The 8,170-nt window shown below is 46.9% G+C and overlaps 1 protein-coding gene across 1 annotated transcript in view; it reads left to right on the top strand.

Moving 5' to 3' along the window:
- The first annotated feature begins 557 nt into the window (after window positions 1-557).
- Window positions 558-8,170, top strand: part of GABRD (gamma-aminobutyric acid type A receptor subunit delta) — a 45,683-nt gene continuing 38,070 nt past the window's right edge. Inside the window, exon 1 of the mRNA XM_063145537.1 lies at window positions 558-623. The gene's annotated coding sequence lies outside the window, so the exon portion shown is untranslated. The remainder of the gene's footprint in view (window positions 624-8,170) is intronic.

The raw sequence follows: 8,170 nt of genomic DNA, 5'->3' as shown, positions 1-8,170 counted from the left end.
CGTGTAAACGCGCTTCGTCGCCCGCCTCCTCCAGCTGCTGCGCTCTTTGGTAACGCTCAAAATCTGTAATTTTCAGAGCGGGTTTATTTTCGTCCTCCGGCTTTGAAGGGATCCGCTTGGTATTTTTTTATTATTCTTATTATTTATTTAAAGAAGGGGCCTGGCTTTCTCGGAGTAAGCTGGCCAAAGGGTGGAGTGGGGGGGCACATTTGTGGGGTGGGGGGATGCCTGGCGCCTTGGGCCGTGGAGGGGACGCGGAGGAAGGAGAGGTAAGGCGGAGGAGAATTGCCCCGGAGTAGATCTCCCTCGCTCCGTACCCCGATTTGGTCCCAGCTTTTGGGATCCGGATTGCTGCTGAGCCACGCCGTTCGACCAGGGATCTCCCTGAACTTCTTACCGCAGCCGGAGGCGAACGACAGAAAGAGACATCCTTGGGCATGGCAACGCTTCACCATCCCCCGCTCCGGATTTACCCCCGGATTAGGATCTGGCAGCTCGTCCTCGTCTGAACGGCGCTGGGGACTTTTTTTTTTTTTTTTTTGGTAATTGCTGAAGATGGAATTCTTCCCGTGGATTTTGCCGTCCCTGCTGCTGCTCTGCACCCAACAGCACACCTGTACCAGGTAAGAAGCGGGGTTGGGGAGGGGGAGGAGGGGGGGCGCTTTGGGGCTGCGACCTTCTTCCCGTTTTAGGAAGCTGGTTGTCCTGGGCTTCTGCCACGACCGGTAAAGGGGCTGGGATCCAGGCTGGGAAAAGACAATGAAACTTCTCTCCGTGGGAGCGGGTGCTGTTACTCGCGAGTAAGGCGCATTGAGCAGAAGGTGTGTGCGTGGGGGGGGGGTGTCTTGATCCCCGGGAAACGTGGCACAGGATCGGGGCTGCACGGCTTCCAGCGCGATCCTGGCCACGGTTACTCGGAAGTAGGCTGTCTTGGCTTTCCGTACAGGCAGCACATTTAATTTCTTCAGCTCCAGAATCTATCTATCTATCTTCCTTCCTTCCTTCCAGTGTTAGAGGCCGTTTCTACACCTTCCTTCCCCCCCTCCCCCCACGGGATTGTCCCGGGATCATCCCCGTACGTCCAAATGACACACAGGGGACCCCGGGAGCAGTCAGAAACGATCCCTCCATTTTCCTGGGATAATCCTTCCGTGCAGAAAGGGCCAGAGAATCTTCCTATACCAGGGTGCCTCTGAGCATGTGTAAACTGCTCTTTGCGTCTGTGCCTCGGTCTTTCATATATACAGACAGACGCCCGCGTGTGAGCTTAGAGGAAAGGATTTGACTTCCTGGCAAGTTGGAGTGTTGCTCGGCCTTTAAACGAATCGGGGCCCAGGCCCAGAAGACGCAGATCCACACATGCTGCGAATTACTAGGATTTATTTCTATTTCTGTTGTTTATACATCACCGGAGGCAAAACCAGCCAATTTATTTCTCATCCAAATAATCTCATTTTTTTTAAAAAAAAAATTAATTTAAACCCTGCTTCAGATCATACCAAACCAATGGGGGCAAAAAGTTTTTTTTCACAAACACACCGAGCTTAGACACCAGGGAAGAGAAAGTTGTTGGGGTTTTTGCCCCTGAATGGCTATTATGTTGAGGGGTGGGGTGACACTTCAATTTGTACCAATAGGCACTCAGGGCTCTGTGGAATAGAACCAGCACCCTGGGAAATAGATTTGGGGTCAGAGCTAGGGTGACCATATGAAAAGGAGGACTGGGCTTCTGTATCTTTAACAGCTGCATAGAAAAGGGAATTTCAGCAGGGGTCATTTGTATGCATGCAGCACCTGATGAAATCCCCTCTTCATCACAACAGTTCAAGCTGCAGGAGCCCTGCCCTCCTTTACATACGGCTTTGCATCCTGGCAAGAGAGTCAAACTCTCCCTTTGCTCAGCTCGTCCCCATCCCAGCGATGAGTTTTCCTTGGTCAAACTTAAATTTGAATTTGGGATTTCCAGCTCCAGATTTGTAGGCTTTTGGCTTTCACCCTGTAAGGGATACAGTCTTTCCTCTGTTATATGATCCCCCAGTCTTCCCAAGGGCAGCGAATTAAGGTTATGTTGATCAGGAAACAAAGGAGAGGAGAGAAAGAGAAATTCCTCCTAGAGAAGAGGAACATTAAGAGATAACCTATTTGCTATTCAAGAGAGTCTCTTCCCAGAAACACACATATAAACTTTATGGATCATAAAGTCTTTTTTGTTCCAAAATTTTCTTTTGTAGACAACCCCCCACCTCCACCCCGAGCTTCCCCCGGGGCATCAGGGTGTACAAACGCCAAACATGGATGGATTTTTCTCCTCCTTCTCAAAAAGGTGCCATCCAACACTACATTTTCCTCGGAGTCAATCTCCATCAAACTTGGTGGGCTTCTGAATAAACCTGTACAGGATCGGGGCTTTCGGATGGAACAAGGTATTATTTCAGGAGAGTTGGGCTTCCTCTCCTAATGACAATCTAATAATAGCCCATAAATATTAAAGGCACCTCCTCTTTTTCGGTTTGGTTTTCCAATTTAAACAGAACAGCAGCCTCCTTTCCTTAACTAATTCCATTTGGGCCGTTCATTACATTATACATGGCCCATATTTTGCAGCTCCAGCGATATGCAATGTTGTTTAAACAGACAATGTATTTTTTAATTTTTATTTTATAACAGACGGTGTATACGTGATAATCAATTTGCATGCCTGATGACCTGAACTTTATCTGTACTGTAAGTTATGGAAAAAAAGGTAAAAAACAAACCTGGAAACAAAGCCCTATGAAGAGAGACTGAAAGAACCGGGTATGTTTAGCCTGGAGAAGAGAAGATTGAGGGGAGACATGATAGCACTCTTCAAATACTTAAAAGGTTGTCACACAGAGGAGGGCCAGGATCTCTTCTCGATCCTCCCAGAGTGCAGGACACGGAATAATGGGCTCAAGTTAAAGGAAGCCCGATTCCTTCCTGGACATCAGGAAAAACTTCCTGGCTGTTAGAGCAGTACGACAATGGGACCAGTTACCTAGGGAGGTGGTGGGCTCTCCCACACTAGAGGCCTTCAAGAGGCAGCCGGACAACCATCTGTCAGGGATGCTTTAGGATAGATTCCTGCATTGAGCAGGGGGTTGGACTCGATGGCCTTGTAGGCCCATTCCAACTCTGCTATTCTATGATTCTATGAAAGATCTGAAAGGCAGTTTGCAGTGGAGGCTGGTGGCTCTGATGCCAGTTGGGTGGCGAATCCGCTCCGGGTTTCAGTCAGAACAAATCAGAATTCTAAAGGAAATAACCAAGGAGTTATCTAAAGGAGGTATCATTGCATAGCTCCTTTAGGATTCTGACTGAAACCCGGAGCAGATTCATCACCCCACTGGCATCAGAGTCACCAGCATCCACTGCCTGTTTGAACAAAATAGAAACATAGTATAGGGACTTTGGAGGTCATTTAGTCCAACCCCCTATTCAATGTAGGACTCTTGAAGCTACAGCATCCACATCAAAGGGCCACCCAGCTTCTCTTTAAATACCTCCAGAGAAAGAAGAACATACCAGTTTTGTCTCCTGTGTGTATGCAGGTATTATACTCATACATATGCACACTATGCATGCATTCCTCTTGTCTCCAACTGCTGGCTGCATTACGTCGGAAGCTGTTAACTAGGCAACAGCCACTGCACCTTTCCTAAACCCTGTATGAAGTTCTAGAGCCAGAAAGCAATCTGATTATGCATTGATAATTGGGGTGGGGGAGGGCTGTCAGAGCATCTTCCATTGCTCTGGAGACAGCATAGAAGATTGTTGTTCGGGGGGGTGTTATTAATTTAGGGATGTTCCTTGGCACATCAGTGGGGGAGAGGAAGAGTCTTGAGGGACCAAGTCAGCAAAAGGCTACAAATTCAACTTACTTTGAATGCACAGTCTCAGGGCTGTCCCTAGTAGGAGGTAAGGTGAAGCGGTTGTCTCAGGCAGCAAATACTGAGAGGCAGCAGCAAGATGTTGCAGGAGAAAACTGTGTGCGATGCAGCCTCTCCTGCCCCCCCTCCCTAAGCTGGCCTGCTACCTTCAGGTGTGGTGGTAGATGTTGCCCCATCATCAGCGTTGAAGAAAGATTCCACCAGTCATATTGACTTTTTTACACGGAATGGGAGGGGACGTCACCTTGTCCTTCCTCTCAGGCAGCAAAACATTTTTTTGGCCCTGCATAGTCTTAAACAGGTTTTCAAAAACAGGTCAAACTTGAGCAAAAGAACTGGGCATGTTTAGTTTTGAGAAGAAAAGACTGAGGAGAGACATGAGAGCACTCTTCAAGTCCTTGAAAGGTTGTCACACAGAGGAGGGCCAGGATCTCTTCTCCATCATCCCAGAGTGCAGGACACAGAATCATGGACTCAAGTTACAGAAACCTATCAGGAAAAACCTCCTGACTGTTTGAGCAGTACGACAATGGAACCAATGACCTAGGGAAGTTGTGGGCTCTCCCACACTAGAGGCATTCAAGAGGCAGCTGGACAGCCATCTGTCAGGGATGCTTTAAGGTAGATTGCTGCACTGAGCAGGGGGTTGGACTTGATGGCCTCATAGTCCCCTTAAAACTCCACTATTCTATGGTTCTATGAACCGCCATATTGGAAAGGAGTAGCCCTTTTCTCTCCCCCACTCCACCCCTGATGAAATTGAACACTAGCCATCAAGTACTGCTTTAGAACATCTCCACCACCATTTTTGTGGGGTGATGGTGGCATTTTTGCTTTCGAGAGGATGCAGAGAGAGTGACCAAATGCACTGATCTCCCTGTGCCTTTTAACCGATACGAGATCTTAGTGTGCTTCGATTAATGACTGTGAAATTCCAAGAGCTGCCCAATGGAAGTATAGGGAACCCCTAACCCCAGTTCCAGGAAGCTTTGATAAAGTTGGGAAATAGATATCTCTTCTCTGATCCTTCATACATACATGGTATTTTTCAATAGTCCTTTGCAAAAGACCAAGCTCTATATTTATTCATGGCCATTCTTTTTACTGTATTTTACTACGTTATCGTTTCTATTGTGAGCGTTTCTTTTGCATAGTAGCATCCTGTCCTGATGTGAATGGTACCAGTCGGTGATTTTAGATTCTGGATTTAATCATCTTTCATCCTCTACCGTGGACTGGCTGAGTGGTAGATATAGTTCATTTAGCAGGGGGTTGGACTCGATGGCCTTGTAGGCCCCTTCCAACTCTGCTATTCTATGATCTTTTATGAAGTGCTCCTTGTATCTTTCTGTTCACTAAATCTGGTTTCAATGATTTTTCTGATGCAATCCCATGTAAGTTTAGATAGAAAATGCTGGCTGGGTAATGCTGGGAGTTGCAGGACTTTCTTCTGTCTAAACCTGCATAGGATTGAACTCTCAGCCTCTGTGTGTGTGTGTGTGTGTTCTAGTGTACAATTATCAAATCTATTTAGGGACTCTCGATTTCTTTGCATCAAAACTCTAGAAAGAAAAGGACATAAGAACATAAGAACTGCCCTGATGCTGGATCAGACCAAGGGTCCATCTAGTCCAGCACTCTGTTCACACAGTGGCCACCAGCCATCGGCCAAGGATGAACAAGCAGGACATGGTGCAACAGCACCCTCCCACCCATGTTCCCCAGCAACTGGTGCACACAGGCTTATTGCTTCAAGATAGCACACAACCTCAGCGCTAGTAGCCATTGATAGCCTTTGCCTCCAGGAATTTATCCAACCCCCTTTTGAAGCCATCCAGATTGGTGGCCATCACTACATCTTGTGGCAGTGAGTTCCATAACTTAACTCTGTGCTGTGTGAAGAAGTCCTTCCTTTTATCTGTCCTGGATCTCCCACCAATCAGCTTCATGGGATGACCCCGGGGTTCTAGTATTTTGAGAGAGGGAGAAAGAAGAGGTGGGAAAACATGGAAGGGTTATCCTGTTTCTTCCCAACCCCCCTCGGAAAAATCCTGTTAATGAGGCAGGGGAATTGCATGATAAAAAAACTCATCTGGAAGCCTCCCTAGACAAAGATTGTTGCGCTGTGTGAAGAAGTCCTTCCTTTTATTTGTCCTGAATCTCCCACCAATCACTTTGTTCTAGTATTTTGAGAGAGGGAGAAAAATGTCTCCCTATCATTCTGAATGTGAATGTTCTCTTCTGAATGTTCTCCTCTGAACATTCACGTGTCTTCAGAGGAGGGCAACCAGGATGATCAGGGGTCTGGAAACAAAACCCTATGAAGAGAGACTGAAAGAACTGGGCATGTTTAGCCACAAGAAGAGAAGATGGAGGGGAGACATGATAGCACTCTTCAAATACTTAAAAGGTTGGCGCACAGAGGAGGGCCAGGATCTCTTCTCGATCCTCCCAGAGTGCAGGACATGGAATAACGGGCTCAAGTTACAGGAAGCCAGATTCCGGCTGGATATCGGGAAAAACTTCCTGACTGTTAGAGCAGCACGACAATGGAACCAGTTACCTAGGGAGGTTGTGGGCTCTCCCATACTAGAGGCAGCTGGACAGCCATCTGTCAGGGATGCTTTAGGGTGGATTCCTGCACTGAGCAGGGGGTTGGACTCGATGGCCTTGTAGGCCCCTTCCAACTCTGCTATTCTATGATTCTATGATTCTATGATTCTCCACACCATGCATAATTTTGTACACCTCTATCATGTCTCCCCTTAGTCTCCTTTTTCCCAAGCTAAACAATCCCAGTTGATGTAACCTTTCCTTGTACGCATATGTGGCGTACAAGAAAAACACACACCATGTGGGTCTCATGTTGTTAGCTGACATTAAATGAGCAATCCCATACACATCTACTCAGAAACAAGTCCCATTGAGTTCAATGGGGCTTACACCCAAGGAAATAAGGGCCAGACTTCAGCTAAAATGTGGGCCCTGGCTCCTGAGTTTGGGGAAATTGTACTGCGATAAGCAAAGCTAGATTTAGGGGCGGGCAAATTGGGTGAACCAAGTTAGCTCTGTTCATGTGCTCCTGTCACAGGCTATCCACTCAAAGCTAGAACAAAGAGTACAAACCGTTCTTCTTCACTGGTAAAGGCGGCGGGCTGACCTGGCTAGCCAGTGCTGCGTTAACTTCTTTTTTTTTTAGTTCCCAGGAAAATTTACAAGAGTGCCCGTTCCGCCCTCAAACGTCAGGTATTCAAGCATTGAACAAACAGAGGAAGAGGATGCCAAAGATGTTTCTTGAGTCCCATTTTGTCTAAGGCCGGCTATGGTGGGTCTTGGCAAGATTCCTATGCTTTTAATCAGGGCTGGCCCTGATTAAAAGCATAGGATGAGGCAGTTGCCTCAGGCGGCAGATACTAGGAGGCAGCAGCAAGGTGTTCAAGGAGAGAACTGCGTGGTTTGCGGCCTAATCTATTATTTATTTATTTGGAGTATTTTTATCCCGCACCTCAGCCGAAAAGGCTCCCGGAGCAGCTTACAATTGATCAGTAAAGAAGACAGTCCCTGCCCTCAGGCTTACATTCTAAAAAGAAAGACATGACACATGAGGAAAGAGGGATGGGGAGGGAAGAGGGATAATCTATGCCCCCCTATGTTAGCCTGCTGCTTTCAAGCTCAGTAGAGAAGGTTGTCCCATCATCAGTGTTGAAGGCAGACTTATTTGCCAGCCCTGTCAGCTTTTGTACATGGAGTAGGAAGGTACGCCGTCTTGTCTTTTGCCTCAGGCAGCAAAATGTCTTGGTCCGGCCCAGCTTTTAATTATTGAGTAGAAATGGAAGAATCTATTTGTGTTACGTATGTGTGTTGTTGTGTTCAATCTCTATTGTTTTCCGCTATTCCTTACTGGGGGAGGCGTGTGTGTTAATAGTTTCATTGCTAGAGTGACCCTATGAAAAGGAGGACAGGGCTCCTGTATCTTTAACAGTTGCATAGAAAAGGGAATTTCAGCAGGCGTCATCTGTATGCATGCATCAGCTGGTGAAATTTCCTCTTCATCACCACAGTTCAAGCTGCAGGTGCCCTGCCCTCCTTTAAATCTGGTCACTCTAGTATAGCTCCTGCACCTTTAACTGTTGTGATGAAGAGGGAATTTCACCAGGTTCTCCATATATACAAATGACACCTGCTGAAATTCTCTTTTATTTATTATTTATATATTTAGAATGTTTATATACCGCTCCCCATTGAAGACCTCCCTAGGTAAC

Source organism: Elgaria multicarinata, chromosome 20, assembly GCF_023053635.1.
Source record: "Elgaria multicarinata webbii isolate HBS135686 ecotype San Diego chromosome 20, rElgMul1.1.pri, whole genome shotgun sequence".
Classification (NCBI taxonomy): Eukaryota; Metazoa; Chordata; class Lepidosauria; order Squamata; family Anguidae; genus Elgaria; species Elgaria multicarinata.
Note: the sequence above shows the minus strand (reverse complement) of the source record. Positions and strands in the feature narration are given on the sequence as shown.